The following is a 20,030-nucleotide window of genomic DNA, read 5'->3' as shown; positions in this document are numbered from 1 at the left end:
CCCCATAATACGCCAGCGAGCGTATTTCCCTTTGGTCTATCCGGGTCGGTAACCTCTACTCATCATTGAACTTCGGAGATAAATTTTTCGCAGAATATTCCATCAATAAACGCAATTCATATCAATTTCCTCGTCAAAATTAATTGGCTCCAACGTTAGATACTTACTTAAAATTTGTTAAGGAGTGGACCATATGCATCAGGATTGAATGGACGAGCGCTTTCACGACAGTAAAACGCCATGAGAATTCGGAACTTGAAAGAAATGAGAAAAAACAACTTTTGGTAGAAGAAAAATCGAACAAAAGAATTATGGGTAATAGCTGTAACAGAAAAGAAGCGAATACGTATGACCACTATATCGTTCAAACTACGTATTCACAGTGGCCCACGTTTGATTATCGATAGTCTATTTAGCCTTATGGGCTAGTCGCCATTTTTTCAGCGCTCTCTTAAAATCTCTCTTGAGGAAAGAGCACTTTCAGCGACAAGAATTCTCGAACCGGTCTCGAGACGCTTCCGCGAATTACTTCTGCGCAGGTACGTTTGCAGAAAGTGTCGAACGTTGCTTCGCTGTCTTCGTTATAAGACTCAAAGCATCGGACATGACCTCAGCAAAAGGTCATCACTCGAGGGAAACTTGGGAAAAAATGTGGATTTGTTAGAAATTGATCAATTTAATATAATATTACGAGTATATGTAGTTCATTTGCGAATTTTAATTGGGATAAATTTTAAAGAATAAGAATTATTTTAACGACGAAAATCATTCAACCATAGTGTGCATTATCACCATTCCATTCCTAAGTGAAGGAGATTTTATTAAATCTGAAGCATGTTAAGGAGAAGAGACTACGCCAAAGTAAAGCGTATAAAATGGAAGAGTCAAGCGAAAAAAATGTGTGAGGTTAATGCGACAAAAATATGAAGGTGGAGTCTCGGAGATGAATAAACTTGGTCGAGGGAATGACAGATGACATGAAGTTTCTGGCGTCGCCAAAATGATATACGCACTACATATATATACACACACACACCTATAAACTTCTACCAGACAAGGTTATAAGGGAAATAGCTTTGATGCTTATGCGAAAGCTATATTACACGAGAGCTTCCAGGAAGAGATACGAACTTTATAGCGACCACAAGACCCGGGCCTTCCTCGATGGTCGAGGCAAAAAAAAAGATGAATCCTGATAAACGCACTGAGTCGTGGCGGATGGGGTACATTACGATATGAATGTCGTTTTCCTCTATCTCCCCCATTAAAAAAACCTGAAACTCTTAAGTAATGCATATCATTTGCCGGTTAGTCTTGTCGAAATCTTGTTTGGCAGCATTCACACTGTGCTCAGGAAATTGATAAAATTAGCGTGTTCTGCTTTCAGGAACATGTTTTTGTCATGTGTATGAAATGCTCTCCCATGAAGAATATCCGTGAAAAGTATGGTTAAAATATTATGAAAATATAAAAAAAGTATGGCTATAAGCAGAAAATGGATGTCTCGAAATAAAACATCATTCGTTTTATCCGAAGTATTAAAAATATCAAAGATATTATTTGCACTATTTTAAAAGAGTGTACGCCGAAGCCAAATGAAGGTGGGGAAAAGAATTAAGACACTACGGTTAGAAGTATTAGTTAAATAAATAAATTATACAAAATCGCATGTGAATTGGATTAGGGTAGGAGATGAGATACCTGCAGCGATCCCGTGAGGGTGTAAAAAGAGAATGGAAAACGCGATATAGGGAAACAGAATAATCGAATAAATCTAATAAATCAGAATGGCGTCGAAAGGGAAATCAACCCTGTAAAAGCAACCTCTGAACAGGAATAATTTAATCATCTCATGGTTCCTAAATGCTCACACTTAAATATTTCCTTTTGTACTAAAGTTTTCCTGGCCAACAATCAATCCTTCCTTCCAAAAGCCTCCTCGACCTGAAATTTGGGAGACAGGAGATTATAGCACACTTTTGTCTTGGTACTGGAATCACTGAACTTCAACAATAATGATGACACTGGCATTGCGGCACTGGTAACAAATAAATATGCTTTTTAATTTCAAATCTATTCACGTGGCCATAATTACGAAGTAAACCGACAACGCCTAGCTAATTGAAAAACCTCGACTCCACAAGATGAATTTTGCCGATCGAAAATGAGAACTGGCAGTAAAATGCCAGCCAAGAATAACAAATGTAATTCAGCAATTGGCGTTCGGCCAATGTCATGAAACTTCTCGAGGGGAAGCATGAATAGTGCACCCAAGCAATGAAATAACCAGAGTCGATGTTGCATGCAGATTTACGCCTATCAAGGAGGAATAAATAAAACTAAGACTGACGTAAACATCCGGATAAACAATGGTAGAGATCTGCAAACAAGTTGCAACTCTACAACGTACGCAGTTCCTGGTTTTCCCTATGCCCTTAGATTTGAATACTGATAGAAAATTAATTGACTGGAATCTTAATTTCCATTACCATTAGAATTAAATAACCGAGAAGACACAAGAAAGAGGTCTTTCCAAAGAGCGAGGGAAAATGCTTTCCCAAAAAAAATGCTACATTATGTACATGCCAGGCATTATCCCACCCCTGATATGGTACAGGGAGTGGGAATTTGGGAGACGAAGGAGGAGTAGAAAGTGCAAGACCTAACCCTTGATGGATAGGATGAGGGCGAGAGGCGGGTTCGCAGAGGGTTGGTGCGATCGTGCGTGGGACGGAACAAGGGCGTCAAGGAGAAGGGCCCTGTAATGGGTCGCCCCGCACTCCGGTTGGATGAGAATGTGAAATGAGATGGGAGGGGATGAGGGGAGATGCGAGTGGGATGGAAGAGATATGTTTTCCCGAGAGAGAGAGAAAGAGAGAGATGGAATACATAGAATGAACATTTGTTGCGTTCCGGGACAAATCCCATAGGGTAAAAAAACAAACAATACTACGGGAAGAGACATTTATGAGAAATGCATAAAGAAATATTTAATACGACTGCCACTGGCAATCCGAAAAAAACATTCCATTCTTATACGAACAACAATGATTGCTTACGCAAAAACAGGATAAGTGAAGTTCGTATGTACCACAAACAGTCTTTTTAAACGAAATTCACAATTTGGAAGTAAATTCGTTGAAATTATAAAACACAAAATTAAAATGTTACGGCACGGCTGTAAACGTAGTTAAGATATAACTAGTATATGCAAAACGTAGTCAGTGAAGGGAGGTAAAACGCAAGGACACACCCAGATAAAAAACTGGAGTCATCATGAATGTCAATAAAGTTTAATAGTACAAGAAACATGATTTGGAATATTGAAAATTAATCATTTCGTTTCAAAGGGAAAAAAGGAAAATATTTTCCTTCGAAGGTAGGAACATGCCCATGATAGTGGTTCTCGTCAAAGGTTTGGCAATTTCGATAAGCGAATGGACACCGGAAATTTCACTTTACTTAAAATTTTTGAGCGATACTGAACAGGCCGTTGTGTGCTCAAAGATAAATACGAGTCAGACTGCAGACAGGTCAAAACATATTCAAAATCGTTAATCAGTCAAGGATCGTACAAATTGGAGAATTAATGCACCAAATACCAGGGAGTAAAAAAAATGGAATTACACCGATAGGAGAAACAAAATGAAACAAAGAAAGCTTTAGCGGAACGCAATGATATTGAATTCTCACAAAGTTGAAATGCTTTAATAATTCAAAATAAACCACTATTAGCTTTTTTCAATGCATACACAAGGTCGATTTGGTGAATGTACGCATGAAGCATCAACCGTTTATATGTCGCCTTTCCAGAAATTTCCGATAACAACTAAGCTTGGGAAAGAGGCCAACAGCTTGATGCAGTCAGAAAAAAGGCAATAAGTCTACAAGGTGGACAAAATCAACAATTCTTCGAACAATTTCACTCAATTCAAGTATAATAACTTGGGAATCAAAAATAAGGGGCACAAACCTCTTCCTCAGTGGAAGTCTTTAATTATATTCAGTAATGAATTTGATTCTTTAAGAGTGTACCAAAACATATGAGAGTGATTCTTAAAGATGAATTTACAGAGAAAGAATAAAAGAGATGAATACGTACGAGTATTACATCACTTAAATATTTTAGACGTAAAAGAAATGGATAGCATTTCCAATTTGATCTTCAACATTGTCAAGTTATCGTCAACAGAGGCAAGAAAGTTTTGATACGTAAATGTTATAAAATTAACTTTGTCATTCAGTAATTTCCATAGAACACATCTTCTAACTAGATTGGGTCGAAGACTCCCACAGATAAAAAAATGTCCTCGCAGCGTTCTAAGTCAACTTCATAAAGAGAGACAGTTATTTCCTCCTCCTGTTTTGTAAAAAAAACTGCACGCTCTCACAAAGCATAACCATGAATGAAGATACCCAAATAAATTCCGATGACGAACGCCTTCCAACCGAAAACGATCATCAGTTTCATTAAAATCTATTTCAAAAGAAACCCTAGTTTTATGAAATGATGTCACTAACAAAGAAATGCCTTGAAGTGATATACCTCATTTTTTGAATTGAGTCGGAACGCCAAGCTGATAAATAATAAGCCCTTGAGTACCCAATAGATGATCCTATCAAGCCTCTCACACAAATAAGGAAGACGTTCACGAGCTATGTGTATTTCAGCCTTAATATGACTGCTGAGAGGGCAACGCTGACCGTTCGCTATTCGCTTGAACTGGATGACATGGGAGGCAGAGGGAAAGTCCGAATGAGACCCGAGTATCGGGAGGGAAACACGGTTGCACCACGTGGGAAGAGGAAAACAAAGATGGACGAGTCGCTGTAATATCGGTAAGTCCCTCATCCATAACCCAACGTGGAGACGATAAAAAAAGGCAAGACAACGTCTGGATGTAATATTAACGGCACATAATGTACAAATCCAAAACGAACTACGCCACCAACGTGGATTACAGCAGTTGACCGCGTTCCGCAAACCGTGGGGACGCACAGCATTCTTCGTCTCATTGTCATATTAGAGACCGTTGCCCGCCGACTCGGATGGTTTTGACAGCTGAACGAGAACGCATATAAAAAATGACGGCGATGATGGCGCGATTCAATCGGACAGATTGTCGAGGATGAGGGAGCGAAAGTCCACCACTTTCACTTATGGTCGCGCGCTTTTCCTTTTTTTTTTGCTGCGGCGCAGGCAGCTCTAATGGTCGCAACAGCATTTCCCACTTGGCAAGACGTCGTTATCGTTCGGCGGATTCGCAATCATTTTGATGGCGTGAGATCCGAAGAGAAGGCTCCAGGGCAGGAAAAATTCAAACAAATCGAAGAAGGATAAGGGAGAATATAAAAAGAGAGCACACAAAATGACGAATGAGACACCTAAAGAATAAACAATTACGATGGGCGAAGTTTGTTTGTTCGCTTTCGAAAATGTTCCTTGTTTTTTTTTTTTAAATCCCGGTTTTTAATCCCTGTTGAAGAATTTTGTAATTTTGTAGAATCGCTAACGACCTTCGACAGTCAAGCTGACACCCAGATAGACGGGGGGGGGATGACGAACCGATGCGATCGGGGTCTCCTGGATGCGGGCATGTCCCAAAAAATAAACCAATCAAGGCCACCCAAATAAACTTCCAGGAGGCCCAAATTGACGTTCCGCTGGGCAGCTGGCGACGTGAATTGGGTGGAAGGATCCTTTTTACTGCCTAATGCAACCACGGGAATTCGGAAAAATAACGGTGCACGTAGCTGGCTAACTCTTTACGATGACCATACATTCTTAATTGATTTTTAAATGGGATCGGACTCCCAGTTCATTAACATGTCGGTTAATTAATAGTTCAGTTCATATATATATATATATATATATATATATATATATATATATCTCCTGGGAATATTGGTATTTCGCAAATCATCGTAAGGTTCCGTCGAAGGTTATGTCCGCAATATTACTGTTTCTCCATTGTCGACCCTGGGTGATAGCGATTCACGATGCCACATTCATCAAATTATCGACAAATAAGATGGAAGTCAAGACTTTCCAGAAAGCCAAACATATGGGAGAATGCAACAGCACCAACCGTCGAATTCTCCATTTGTGCCGACTGGAAAAGGAAAAATAAAACAAGTAGTCGTGAGTAACGTTGATACTGGACCGTTTTTTTTATGAATTAACACAATTATATTCGCATATTTTCAAAAATCTTCTCGTTGCAATAGAGGCAACATGATTCACGAAATATTAGCCATAATGCGCACACAACATGTGCTTATTTGAGAAACAGTACGAAAATATTGAAGAGTTTTGAAAATAGTCTTACGATAAGGCGTCGTTACAACAAGACGATCATCGCCTATACCGTCAGTTGTTTTTTTGGTGGGAAGCTTTCTTTTGTTATTATCATCCTCGAACTTCCTTTCGATTAAGGCTTGTGCATCGACAACCATTGCACGCACACTAAAAATATGCGTTTGCGGGTATTTTAACACGTACGCTCAGGTGCACATTTTTTTCTTCAATCAGTATTTCGTGTCATCTGCGTGACCATTTGGAAAACGAACTCACGGTATAGTATGTGGGCACTTTCATTTTTTTTAAATCGATGCAGAGGAAAAACTGCAAAGAAAAAACACAGGGGAAAAGAGTTCCATTGTTCGGACTCAATCCCATCGTTTCGCCCCAATGCGAAAAGGCAATGGCGCGGCTAGGACCATAGTCAGGGTCTCATTTCTCGGTAGTTGGTAAACGCTGCAACGGGAGAGCTGCTCACTGCTATGCTGTGGAGAAACGGTGTATGAAGGGGGGAGGGGATGATGAGAGGGTGAGGCAATCGATGTGATGAGGTAGAAAGGGTATATGAGGGGGCCGTCATCATCGACTGGAGCGGCGAAGAGGATCTCGCTTCCCTGATCCGCAGAGCTAACACAGCAGTGTATTAACGCCGAAAAAATTGAAAAAAATTACCGCTCCGCAAGAAAATGTAATCAAAAAAACGACTTCACAGGTCGCGGTGATGGATACAAAATGTACTTTTTCCCAAGTATGTAGACACAAATGGTAGCACTATGGTAGATACGAAAACGTAGTGGAATTTACACCTATGGGCAAGAAAACATTTAAAAAACCAATAGATAGGAAGACAGGACAACGCTGAGAAATTATTTAAATAAACCAAAAAACAAGGTGAGGATACGCAATGACAGCCCATCTATATTAACTAATAATATCCTAGACACATTCATTCAAGGTAAGCTACCAATTAAATGTATTTGTTTGACGGTCCCTAACGATTATTATGTTCTATGTGCCGCCTGAACTTCCTCTTGTAATCATGTTGTTGTCATTACGAATGGGAGACAAACTAAACACTACTTACTCTTGATAAACGTAAGGCAAAAACTTAGTAGATATTTATCAATGCCAATCTAAAATTACATTATAATTAACAACAAACTGAAATCATAACAGCAGTAACACTTTTAGGCATGACATAAAAAGAAAGTATCCGCACTGCACCAATTTAGGAATTAAATAAGTTGAAAAACTGCAAGGGTGTCCCCAGTATTTATTTTGTTGACAATGAATACACAATCGATTAATATTTTCTTTTTCGCCAGTGAAGGTCAAGGCTTCTTACACGTGCATCAGTGAAAACGGTCAGCAGTCCCTTTCCTAACGACAACATGATATCGTACAAAAAACTCTCTTTTGAAAGGGCATCTTTTGTTGTTTGTCAGCTGCTCCCGATATCGAAAATACAGCTTTCCCTTCGTTCTTCCCGCCGAAAGTTTTTCATTCGCTTTCCATCTTTTGCCATTCCATTTCCAGCTTCATCCAAGGTCCCGTCCCTTCCTCTAGCGAAGTACGATTACACCTCAAAAAAGTGACCGAGAAGTAAATGACTGAAACGGGAGGCCAACCTGCGAAAAGAGAGCGGGACGGCTGGTGTATGTTTACGACAGTGAGCTGCTATGGCTTTGGGCGCGGAGTTATTCGTTTCCCCCGAACTTTCGCACCCAGCCCTCGGTGGCGGCGGCCTTCCATTTAACAGCTCTGATGCACGTAACTCGCTGTTAAATTCAAGGAGGATGCAGGAGAGCAGATGTGCGGCTTCTTCTGGAATGCCCGCCGCCAAGGGATTCATTCGGGGTCCGTCACATTGAGAGGCCTCCTTCCACCCGCCGAAGGCTCTAAGAGCTGACTCACTTGAGTCATATTGGTACTCTATCAAAATTCCGCATTTAGCATGGGACGGCTTGAATCCCGCATCAAACATCGAAACATGGAGACAGAGGCTCGCATCGGTTTGAAAGCCTCGGAAAGTTCCATCGAGCGAAAGGCAGTGACACCTAAGACAAAGGCAAATGAGAGAAACGAGGCAACCTGCGAACCTTGATAATTTGACCGACAATGAATGATCAAAAGAAAGAAAAATCGGATCCACCGTAGAAAAAAGAACAGGGAAACGGAAAAACTCAAGACTGAACGTACGTTATGGAGATAAATTCTACAGGCTCCTCGAACGACATTAGCTTGAACGGCATGCAAGCGAAGAACTCCTCGGCAGACCGAAATTATCTTCAGTACTTAAATACTCACGTGATACAGAACAACGGTCACGCTCGCGTAAAAAAAATATAAAGCTACTTAAATACCGACAATGGCACGTGTTCTCCACCGAATTAACAAAGAGTTAAGCATATGACTCAGGAGAATGGGCACGGATAGTTCGAGAAATTTTAACACGACATGATTTGAAAGTAAATTTTAGTCCAAATACTAATAGGCCAACGCCTTTTTTTCATTTACGTATGCCCTGCACACCACAACTCAGAATATAGGTTGCTTCAGGAATTGTAAGAGTTGAGAGTTTAATGAGTTTCACACTGTGGAGGGAAAGCACCACTCTGCATTACGCTTACCGAACATGTCACGGTCCGAATTCCACCTCTTGAAAGGCGGAGCTCGAAAACTCAGGAGAAACAACAAGGCAAAGAGGAGGACGTGAACGGAGTGAGTGGAGAGTTTTCGTGACCCGCCGCGAAGTCGTGTTTTTTTTTTTAAGCGGGCGGTTGGAGGGGATGAGGTATTTGACGACGAAGGCTAGACTGCTTTTATGCGGATCGCAGAGTGACCACCCGACCCGTTTCTAGAAGGAACGGACCTCCTCCCTACATTATCTAGGCATCTGATCTGGGTCTCCTAAACGACGTGGAAAACTCATCAAGCAAAAACAACTCCATAAATTCCCCGAGTCTAGAAAATTATTGAATTAACTGCGGATAGAAATGGAGAAAGAGAAAAAAATGGTTTAAATCGCAAAAGACTCCCATGGCGTGAGGGCGCAACTTCGCTCCCCGAGTAAATATTGCCCTTGCGTGAGACTATTATTCCTTTGTGTTGAGCTCGATTAAGAATTTCTCGAGAAGATGATATACGTGATTACATCAGACAGGTATTAACAACCTCTGGTGAACACGCCAGGAAAAGTGTCAGTATATTCTCGGATTTGCCAAGGTACCGAAAATATGAGCAGCGATCCCCATGAATTTGTGCAGTAAAAGTCTTTGGGTAACTTATTAACACGAACTCCACAGAATTTAAAGTACAGTACGCGTATGTAACTAAAATAATAGATACATATTTCTCACTATGAATAATTACAATTCAACACGAAGTTCATTTTTCGCCTAGGGCAAACAAATATTATATAGCCATTTATCAATACCATAGCCATATATCAATTATATATCCATATATCAATTATATAGCCATTTATCTAATATTCATGCCTTTAAATTTGCCTGTATATTTTGAAAAAATATCATTTGATCAGTGCCAATTGCTAACGCTGAGACAAGAAACAGGATCGACTGTAAAACAACGCACTCTTAATGAAATGTATAGATAAAAAGATATACTCACACGAGCGATCATAAAGCACTTCCAAAAATGTATTAATTATTGATATTCCTTTCAGAAAGGTTGAATGAGACTTTCTAGGTAGGCACATAACATGAAAACCGGATGATGAAATGGAGGAACTTTATGGATGTCGATATCGGTTGATTTGACTTCAGCTGGAGCCACCGAAAACTCTTCTAATTTTATTTACTCTGGCAGTCACAATTAATTGGTAAAAAAATTGTCCTCAATAAGGATTGAGCGCACGTCGAACGCGTATAGACATGTAAACGAAATGAGGCCGCCAGAAAAAAATGATCTGCGACGAAAGTCGACGAAGGCACATCATGTCTGACATTACCTCGCCTTGGCCGACTACTAATGACAAGTTTGCTTGCACTCCAGCGGGGAAAAGAAGCCAGCGAAATGAAATAAAACGCGCGACGAAGAAACCTAAAGAGCCAAGGAGGGGAGCGAAATATTTCATTTGAGCTACCCTATTGCTACTACGGAATGAGGCAACAGTGAAAGGCGAATGTGAGACCATCTTCCTCGCTCTCCATTCCTAGTAGTAGTAGTTTTGAGGGGAGGCGACCGACAGCTAAGGTCATTTGCGCCATAGGGGATGGACAGGAAAGGATGAAGGGTGGAGAGAAACCCGGCGTCGGCATTAGCCTACTCTTTACGAAAGGCGCCAAGGGGTCCGCAGTTTAACGTCCCATCCGACGGACGGCGTACTCCCTCAAAGTGCCCTCCACAAAGCACCTCAAGTAGGGATCGAGATACCTCTGAAAAATATTCAACACCGCCGGGATTTGAACCCGCGCCCTCAGGGTGGGAAGCCAGTACGTTAGCCCCCGCACCATCTCGATCCCCTCTCCATTCCTTTTCCTCCCTGGATTTCTTTCCCTGAACTCACCTAGAGAGGGATGGAAGGAAATGGAAAAGGAGCGTTCAAATCATAGGAGAATGGAATATCATCTTCCTAAATGAGGGAGTCTATCCTGCAGAATTCATATCCTAACGGCGGAAAGAATGTGATAATCATCTCAAGTATTAATGAAAAATATAGGAGATAAAATGGATGTTATCCCAGAGTTATTCTTTTCTGAAGACAGGATTTGGCTGGGTCGATTTCACGTATGAGAATCTCAAGCTTAGAATCATTATCATAAGGAAAACTTAAGGTAGTCGCAACGAAACGGAAATAAAATTGGAGAAAAAATTACCTTAAAGAGTTAACTAAGGGAATACTAATTTAAAACTTATGAGAATAGTAATCCTGATCTAAGTCACGGACCAAAAATATGATTTATCACGTGAATCGAGAGGGAGATTCTCAAATATTTAGCAAAAGGTTATTGCATTATCTGAAGTGAATGCGCACCGATGGAAGATTTACTTTAATAACATAGTTATAAAAATAGTTACAAATTTGGATATATTTTTCATGACAAACCACGGAAAGAAATACAATTATCGATTGCAGTTGTAGCCAACCAACATATCATAAGAACTTTACGGAGCCAACGAATAAGTGGACATCATCTCTTCCCGAACAGAAATGTATCACCAAGTGAAAAGTGTATGGTAAGCAAAAAAAACAACAACGGATATCCTTTCCATTTCTTTCCAGCGATTTCGGCGAAAATAAGATTCTAGTTCTCAAGACCATTCTTTCGGAAATTGCGGTGAGATGGGAAGCACGAGAAAGAGAACTTTCGAAAGCCCCTCCCCCATCCGACACTGGGTGCACGATATATCACGCCAGAAAATTTATCCGCCGCTCAGACCGTACACGAGTCAACTACTTATGGATGCCCACGACACCCACAAATCATCCAGCTCCATTAAACCTCTTTGAGACGCTCAAAAAGGGCCATTTCTTCGAAGACATGCATCAACATTTATGGTGCGACGAAAGAGAAGAAAATACTTACGCATTGCGAAATATACGAGTATAACATGAAAAATTTTGTTAGTTTAATCAAATTTCCGAAGAAGAAAGAAACATATCACTCGTTAATTTCATTGTTAGATTGACAGTAAATTTGCCCTGATATCAAACGCACTTGAAAAATAACGCTTCCTTGAGTAATGAAGAAGCGGTTGTCATCTACTCATATGCACGCTGAAAACAAACGATTTAATACAAATCAACACAATTGTAAATCGAACAATAAAAGAAGCGAGCACACTAAATTTTCGCACCATGAACCAACAAAATATGTAGTGAGAAAGAAAAATAAACTCTCAAAATTGAATACTTTTTGGCGAATTAGTGCATACACGGAATGGACGGGATAAGAAGATTGCCAGTCGGAGGGAAGTCAAAATGAGAGAGGAAACAAGGCGAGATAACGTTTGCCCTCCGAATTACGTGTGGAATAGCCTTATGCGAGTGGAAAACACTTGGACAAACTGAATGGAGACAAAAAACGCACGCGGATCGAGATACGGTTGTGCGAAAACGGAAGAAGACGCGGAGGGCGCGCTATCGGACGGAGATAGGGAACGAACGAGAAAAACAAATTCGGTGCCAGTCGTCGTCAAGAGAGACAGCGAGGAGGGGGGGAAGGCGAGTGTGTATTGCAGGGAACGGCGAAGGAACAAAGAGAAGAAATGGATGACACGAGGCGATAAGAGATAAGCGGTGCCGAAAAAATCGACCAAGAGAAAAGCAAGTATACAAAGGAGAAAAGGAACCGGGTGAACGAGATAGGGCGAATAGTTCAATTCAAGTCCGGTTCCCATCGGAAATGAGCGAATCCAGTTTAAAAAAATATCTTGATTGAAAATCCCCTGGAGAAATAAATTTTATCGGATTGAACTAGAGATTATTTAAAATAATCAGAACCCACACTAACGCCTTGCTTCCATTAAAGGTATCATACCTATTAAAGTCAGGTTTTTGACAGTCCCAAACGATATTATTCCAACTATAGTGAAAACTTCAATTGGTTTGCCATTCATCATTTACCTCCTAAGTTCTTCGCACTTTCCACCTGCCCTTATGCTCTCTAAAAAACCTTTTTTTTTCTTTTCCCCGCTCATCTAACTGGCTCCCTTTTATCGCGGCCTTAAACATTCCTCTGCATTGCATTATTCACCCTCTTTCTGCCTTCTTTGGAGTTTGCCCAGCAACTTCATCTCTTCGTCCAACATATATAAACTTCATCATCAGCCTTCCTCTCTTTCCACCATATTTTCTCCCTCCAAACACCAAACAAACATTTATGAGACATATCAACTGTGACGACACATGTTACAGAAAATCTCGGAGACGGATCAGAGACAAATTTGAGACGGCATTATTTCCTCTCGTGCTTTGGCCTCAAGAGAGTTTTCACGAGATTATGTACCTATGCACTCGAAAGGTTTTACTCACCCCTGAAAACAGTCATGCTGCCAAGAGTTAAGACACATTTTAGAGCTCGTATGTAGGACATAATAAGGCCTGCAGGCAGAGTTAGCATCGACACAAGTAACAACATTGAGCAACGAGATGAACATCTCGATAAGCGGAAAACTCTTGGCATTTTGACATCCCTATATGAATAACTTTATAGGCACGTCAGCAATGCATCGCTACGGATAAATGTCTCGGAGACGTATGTTCCATCTTTATTACATTCGAGACAAACGTAAGACGTCACCCAGACAGATAATGAGAGTGTCGTTTCTCAACAAATCTCTAGTAGGTACAGTTCACTGATGGTATTCATTTTGCAGAAGGGTCGGGGAACGGGTATAATTACCCCACTTGTGATAACAGAGAACATATTTGGAGTAGAGAATATTCAAGAAAAATAAACAAAGAACCAAATAATCAAGGTATTATTTATGAAGAAAATATCAAGAAATGTATCAAATTATTTACACAGTTACAAAGTTGAGAGATTTAAAAATGTGCTGGTTTTTATCAAGAAACAAATAAATTATTATGGGATGCGGGAAATTATCAAATATATTATATGGGAAATTATCAAATATATTATATGGGAAATTATAAATTATATTATATGGGAAATTATCATATACACATAACTTATTATGGGATAATGAGTGACGGGGAAAAACGAACAAATATACAATAATCCTACAGCTATCTATCTCTCGAGTTACAAACTGAACGAAATCTGGGCAGTTTTTGTTAGCATTCCTGAGAAAGTCCCGACCGTTTTATTCCAAGAAACAGATGCTTTCAGTAATTATTGTCATTCAGACAGATATCATATTATTATGTTTCATCATTTCAAATATAATTCTCCATGACATGTTAATTTTACCAATCTCAGTTCATTATGATTGAATTCTAGGAAGACAAAACATGAGGCGCCTTTATTATTCCACGTTGAAAGGAAATCTACGCCAAAACGTTTGAGAAAATGCTTTAGATAATTAACTAAAACGAATAAAAAATTAATTTGACAAGACTTCATAACATTCATCAACAGATTTATATGACAAGAATAAGTACAGAAGCCATACATACTTCGTCTACAACTTCCTCCTAATGAAAGATTTCACATAACCTTTCTTGCAATGGTGTTTGAAACAATGAATTTTCAGTCAAGGAAATCTTAAAAGATTAACGGCGAAAGAGGAAAAATTGTCAATTTCAAAATTTCATATCTAATTAAGGCAATGATATAAAATATTCTCATTATATATTCCGCATAGCGACATGTTCACGAGCTGACCACTAAAAGTAAAAATATGCGAAGGCCAGAGGGGGAAAATGGAAACATCTACTTTATGCATCAGGACTTCCAGTCATCTAAAAAATGCAACGGATACAGGGCAAACCATGGAATATTTATGCAGGGATGTGAACCCCGAGAAGCGTAAGCTCCAAAAAGGTTGGAGGTGGCGCCTGGGAGCTCGAAGGAGCAGGGGATGGGATACTACGTGATGGAGCGTGAGGATCATGGGAATGGGTGTTCGATGAGGCGGAACGGTGGATAAAATAGGGCATAGGATGAAAAATCATTGAGGGGATTGTGAAAAGTGCCTATTATCTAAAGCAAAAGGGAAAAGTTAACTAATTAACACTAACGTAAATATAGCTTTAAATAACCACGAACAGGGAAATAAGAAGGCGTGGAATGCAAGAGTCACACTATCCTTACTGACCCGAACTCTTGTCTCATCTCATTTAGAACAAGCCTTCCCCAAATATTGGCCACACAAATATTAGTGTGACAGTTAAAAAAAACAACGAGAGGTCGACGATGAATTGAACGGCTCGCACAAAAAGGCTATTGATTTTTCAAAAACAATTCTTACCCACTGGTTGCTAAGGGGTCTTTCAATAAAGTAAAACTGGTAAAACCCATTGAAGATAAGTTGTGGAAATTTGCTGAAGCCTATAGGAATTCGCGCGATTAGTGCACCTCACAAAAAAATCCGCACACGATGCATGATGGCATACGAACAAGCATTGCATTGCAGGGTTATTCTCGTTCTAGACACTCCTTGCGTATGAAAAAAGCTAACTATCCTTTTCCCTCAATCATTGATGCGCTATAAATATATATTTCAAAGCAGGGCAAACGGGAGACATGCATTAAGTAATGACGCGAACTCCAATTAATGCTAAAACTCTGTAAACCATAAAAACCTTGCTCCAGGTATTTATTTTATGGTTATTCTATATTTTTCACCGCTCAGCGAGCGGGGAAAAACATAGAGTACAAGATTAAATATACAACATCCTTTCGGCAATGTTTCCACCACCTAATTGCTATCATTTTCTTCATTCTGCCTGTCATGAAAACCTATTGGAATCCACCCAGCAAAAACGTAAATTTTAAAATCTTTTAAAAAAACCTCGAAGCCCGGGTTATTCCGAAAATAATGTAACAACATGAGATCAATGGAGCAAGCTATGCTATAGCAGACAACAGCGTGCAGGCGAAACACCGAATGGAGCATGTTGGAAATGCGAGATAGAGGGAGAGGCACGAGTAGGATGACACATGGCTACAACGAGACGGAAGAGAAACAAGAAGATCCTTTGACAATATGTGGAAAAAACCAGAGAGGGAAAGGAAAGCTAAAAAGAGAGACTCGAGTAAAACAAAGGACTTCTCCGTGCAAACAAACGGCAGGGGAAGCTACGACGGAGGCACGCCGAACGCTACTGAAACGGCGAACGAAAGAGAGTCGCAAGAGGATAAAAGATGATTCCCGTTGCTGAAGGTTGTGCCATTGGATTTTGCGCCGGGGGACGTCAACGGTTGAGCGAGGGGAGGCTATGTTGTGGTAGTCAGGGAGGGGATTAAAATCGACGCGGAGAGGGGGGGGAGATTCAGTTTTGGCGCGTGCGCAGAGGAATCTGGGTCACGCGCAGCGACACGAAGGAAGGACCCTCGCAGCCCCCTCCTCCCCAACAGCCCTCCTCCTCTCGACGACCCCCCTCCCCTCCTCCATCCCTCCCACCCCGACGAAACCCCTACCCCACCCATGCCCTACTTGTTGGGTTCCATTCGTCCTTCCCTCCAGCGAGCGAAGCTCTCCCTCCATTACTCCCCGCACACATCGGTCTCGCCCTGCTCCCAACCTTCCCGAATAAATCCCTTCGCTTTACACAACCCTTTCGCCTCCCCCCACCATCCTTAGGTTTCTTCCCCCTGACCCAGTTCCAGGCGTCGCAAAACACCCCCCGCGCGAATCCCTCCGTCAATCCTGGCGAGTGAACCCTGATGGGAGGGTAAAGGAAAACCCTTAATGTAGGCACCCGGAATAGGTGCGTGAGCTTAGCGGGTGTAGAATCTGCAAGGATACACTCCTCTCCCGAGACAGGAATGGGGACCGACGGGATTAAGAGTCGAGGAAACGGGAAGGAATGAGGAAGATTGTCGACAAAGAAAGGGAAACGAGGATCAATATCCAGTCACAAGGGTTCGATGTTCGGCGAGGGGTATGTGTGTGTGTATATATATATATATGAAATGGGTGGTTCTTGGGATGAGGGAGTACGCTGGCGCCTCCGTAAGGGGGGAAGGGGGGCGTCGCATCTTTTCCATTCGTCACTCCTCCACTTTTTTATACCCTTCTTTATTTTTGGAAGTCCAGGCCTTGCTGATCCTGTCGCTCAATCGATTGATTCATCGAGCTTCCATGAAATGAAGCCATTTCACTTTCCGACGAGTGGAGCGGAGGAAATTGGCCACGTTAAAAACACACACACACAAGCATCCATCTCCCAATCTTTTCAAAAAGAAAGCTTCAGAGTGAACACTTGAAAAAATTAGATCGAGTTCAATTGGCAATAAGCCTTTCTCATGCGACGAGAAAATAATCTTTACTCTCATTTTAACACGAGGAAAGAGTTGAATAATTTTTTTAAAGACTAAATTGAATGAAATATTACACATATGTAATTCAATATATGTAGAAAAAAACGTTTGGCAGACAAATAAAAACTGAAAGTCTTAGTCTTAAGAACAGAATGAAAATACGGGGACAGAAACTGGCTCAAACAAAACATGACGTCAGGAAAAAATTCTGCTTATTAAGAGTCATCACGAAGAGCACTCAAAGCAAAAAAATAACGTCTGCTGTGAGAAGACACCCAGAAGTCAACCTCTTGACGCACTTCCAGGTGGATTCACATTTCTCGGCTTTCAGGTGCAGGTTTCCGAGGAGTAGCAAACATGTCGTCACTTTTTGAGAGGGCAGATTGTAATTAATGAGCGGCAAGAACAATGACGAGACAACACGTAAGAATTGAAAAAAGAACCCGCTCTAGAAGAAAGGTTTTTGAAAAGAGATTTGAAAATAGTTTTATGGGAGGGAAGAAAAAATCAGCGACTAAATTTGATCACTGCAAAGCTAAACAACAGTTAAAATGAGTTAAGCATGAGAGGACCGAGAACGTGAAAACGAGATGGGATTATAACATTCCATTTTTTGATATTCATAAATAAGATTTCTAATCGAAAAGATTGTATCTCATTCAGTAGAAGTTATATGAAAATAAGATTCTTTTAAAACTTTAATAAATTGGAACAAAAATATAAATGCCAATTTATCATTTTATGTCATGCTACATTTTTAAAACCTATTCATCCTTTGAAAGTAACTAGACTAAATTAATATTCTTTCAAGATCAAATTTCCTTGATCATAGACCTTCAAAAATTGGCCTAGCACTGGTTTACAAGTACACTTTTACGAACAGACTACATCCAAAAAATCAATAATTGTGTAGTTTAAACTGAGCTCATTTAATTAATAGAAATAACATTCCAAAGAAAATAACCGACTCGTTTACAATATAATTAAATCGTGTTTATGGAAGGTATTACTTTAAGGTAAAAAAATATTCCAATTAAGGATAGTAATTCATTGATTAACATTTGAAAATATGAATAATATACCATCTGATCTGAAACTAATGATTCACCTTCCCCCCCCCCCCCCACAATTTGAGAATATATCACAAAAGTGAAATGTATTTCAAATTTAATTTCATATGGTAATTAAAACCGACAGAAATTTTGAAATGAAACGCAATTAATAAAGGATAATTACACATCCGAATAAGCGACCCTACATTACATTGCTTATTTATAGATATTATATTTATGAATTCTGGCTTTACATCTGGTCGGCTTTCTGAATTTATATAATTGAATCTCTGGCGAATATGAATACAAACCAGGAAGGCAAGACCGTGTAACGCGACTGGTTACGAACGCTACGTAATTTTTCACGGCAATGGCACTGCCCTATTTCTTACACAAAATCCCTCAAGACTCAATGTTTTACCGGCCATATACGGGCACTGGTGACTAGGACTCTGCGGAGCAGCGTGTTTCCGACAATATTTGCTCCGAGTACGTACTTCGCTCCCCATGCGGCGTCGCTTGCCCTTAAAACGATCCAATTCCACTGGATAGACGAGATCTGTGCTTCATGAAGAGCCGCCGAGAGTCCCTTAACGGCTCGAGCTCTAAGGAGTTAATCCTTTTTATACTGCCGGGACAAAACAGAGATGCTCATAAACGACAGCAACTTAAACAGTATTGGAGAGCGAGGAGAGCGGCTTGAACTACTATTTAAGGACGATAAGGGGCACACAAAGTTCCAATACCTTACTTACCTTAGTAAGCACAGCTCTAATTGGAAATTGAGAAGAAATAAAACATAAGAAAGGGAATTTTCACGTTTATCCAAACCATTCAGCAGATGAAACTTTGAAAATATGACTGACATGGAATAAATTATAGTTCTAGTAACGGGAAATTTGCAACAACGTTACAGGATAAAACAACTTTTACGTATTTTGTTAAAATTTATACATTTGCAATGTAAACGATGAAATATTACTATAAATATATTGTACACAAAGTACAAGTTACATTTCAGGAGTGAAAGTATTTTTTTTAAGTTATTGATACTCATTCTATAAAAAAACTTGGCAGTATCATACACAAAACCATCACTTTGTTTACTTATTCTCACTGCCATAATTATACATATTGATTTATTCGTAACTTATTTACGTACGTAAAAAACGTGCCCATCTGTCAATCAACCGTCAAACCAGGCTTGTGACAGAGTGCCTTTTGAATGCAAAAAGAGATTATCGGGAAAGCTCGGCACTATTACAACCCCTGTCGCCTCATCTTCATGGAGAGCTTCCATTTTTGATATTTCATAATTCATCGTCCACTTCATAATTGAGCTCTCAACAACGTATTTCTCATTACCAAATTTCCACTCGCACACAATTCATTACATGTTAATTTTAACTCTCCTTCAAATTACATTCATTTCTGCATAAGCGTAGTGAAGCGCATAGAGAAAACGAACGTTAATTTTTACGTTCGTCTCATTATTTCAGAATTAAATATTCCCCCCAAAGGAAAGATAATGAAATCACGAGACCACAAAAACTTGATGAAAAGACGATTAGTTCATCCAACGTTCAGGGGCTTCTCACGTCTAAAATATAACGCAACTGCGTGGCGCCCGTAGAGCTGTGGAAAAATGTCTAAATGTTAGAAAAATGGTATACTTGATAGTTCAATTTTTTCGGGTTAAATTGTGACATAAATAAAAGTTTTCGTCTAATTTTACTGGTAACTTATAATGATCAAGATACA

General features: G+C 40.0%; 1 protein-coding gene across 3 annotated transcripts in view; it reads right to left on the bottom strand.

Annotated features, from left to right (window-relative positions):
- The window catches only part of spir (spire type actin nucleation factor), a 448,013-nt gene that overhangs the window by 48,602 nt on the left and 379,381 nt on the right, over window positions 1–20,030 (bottom strand). The gene's annotated exons all lie outside the window — the stretch shown is intronic.

This window comes from Hetaerina americana, unplaced genomic scaffold (genome assembly GCF_022747635.1).
Source record: "Hetaerina americana unplaced genomic scaffold, ioHetAmer1.1.p SCAF_5, whole genome shotgun sequence".
Taxonomy (NCBI): Eukaryota; Metazoa; Arthropoda; class Insecta; order Odonata; family Calopterygidae; genus Hetaerina; species Hetaerina americana.
Note: the sequence above shows the minus strand (reverse complement) of the source record. Positions and strands in the feature narration are given on the sequence as shown.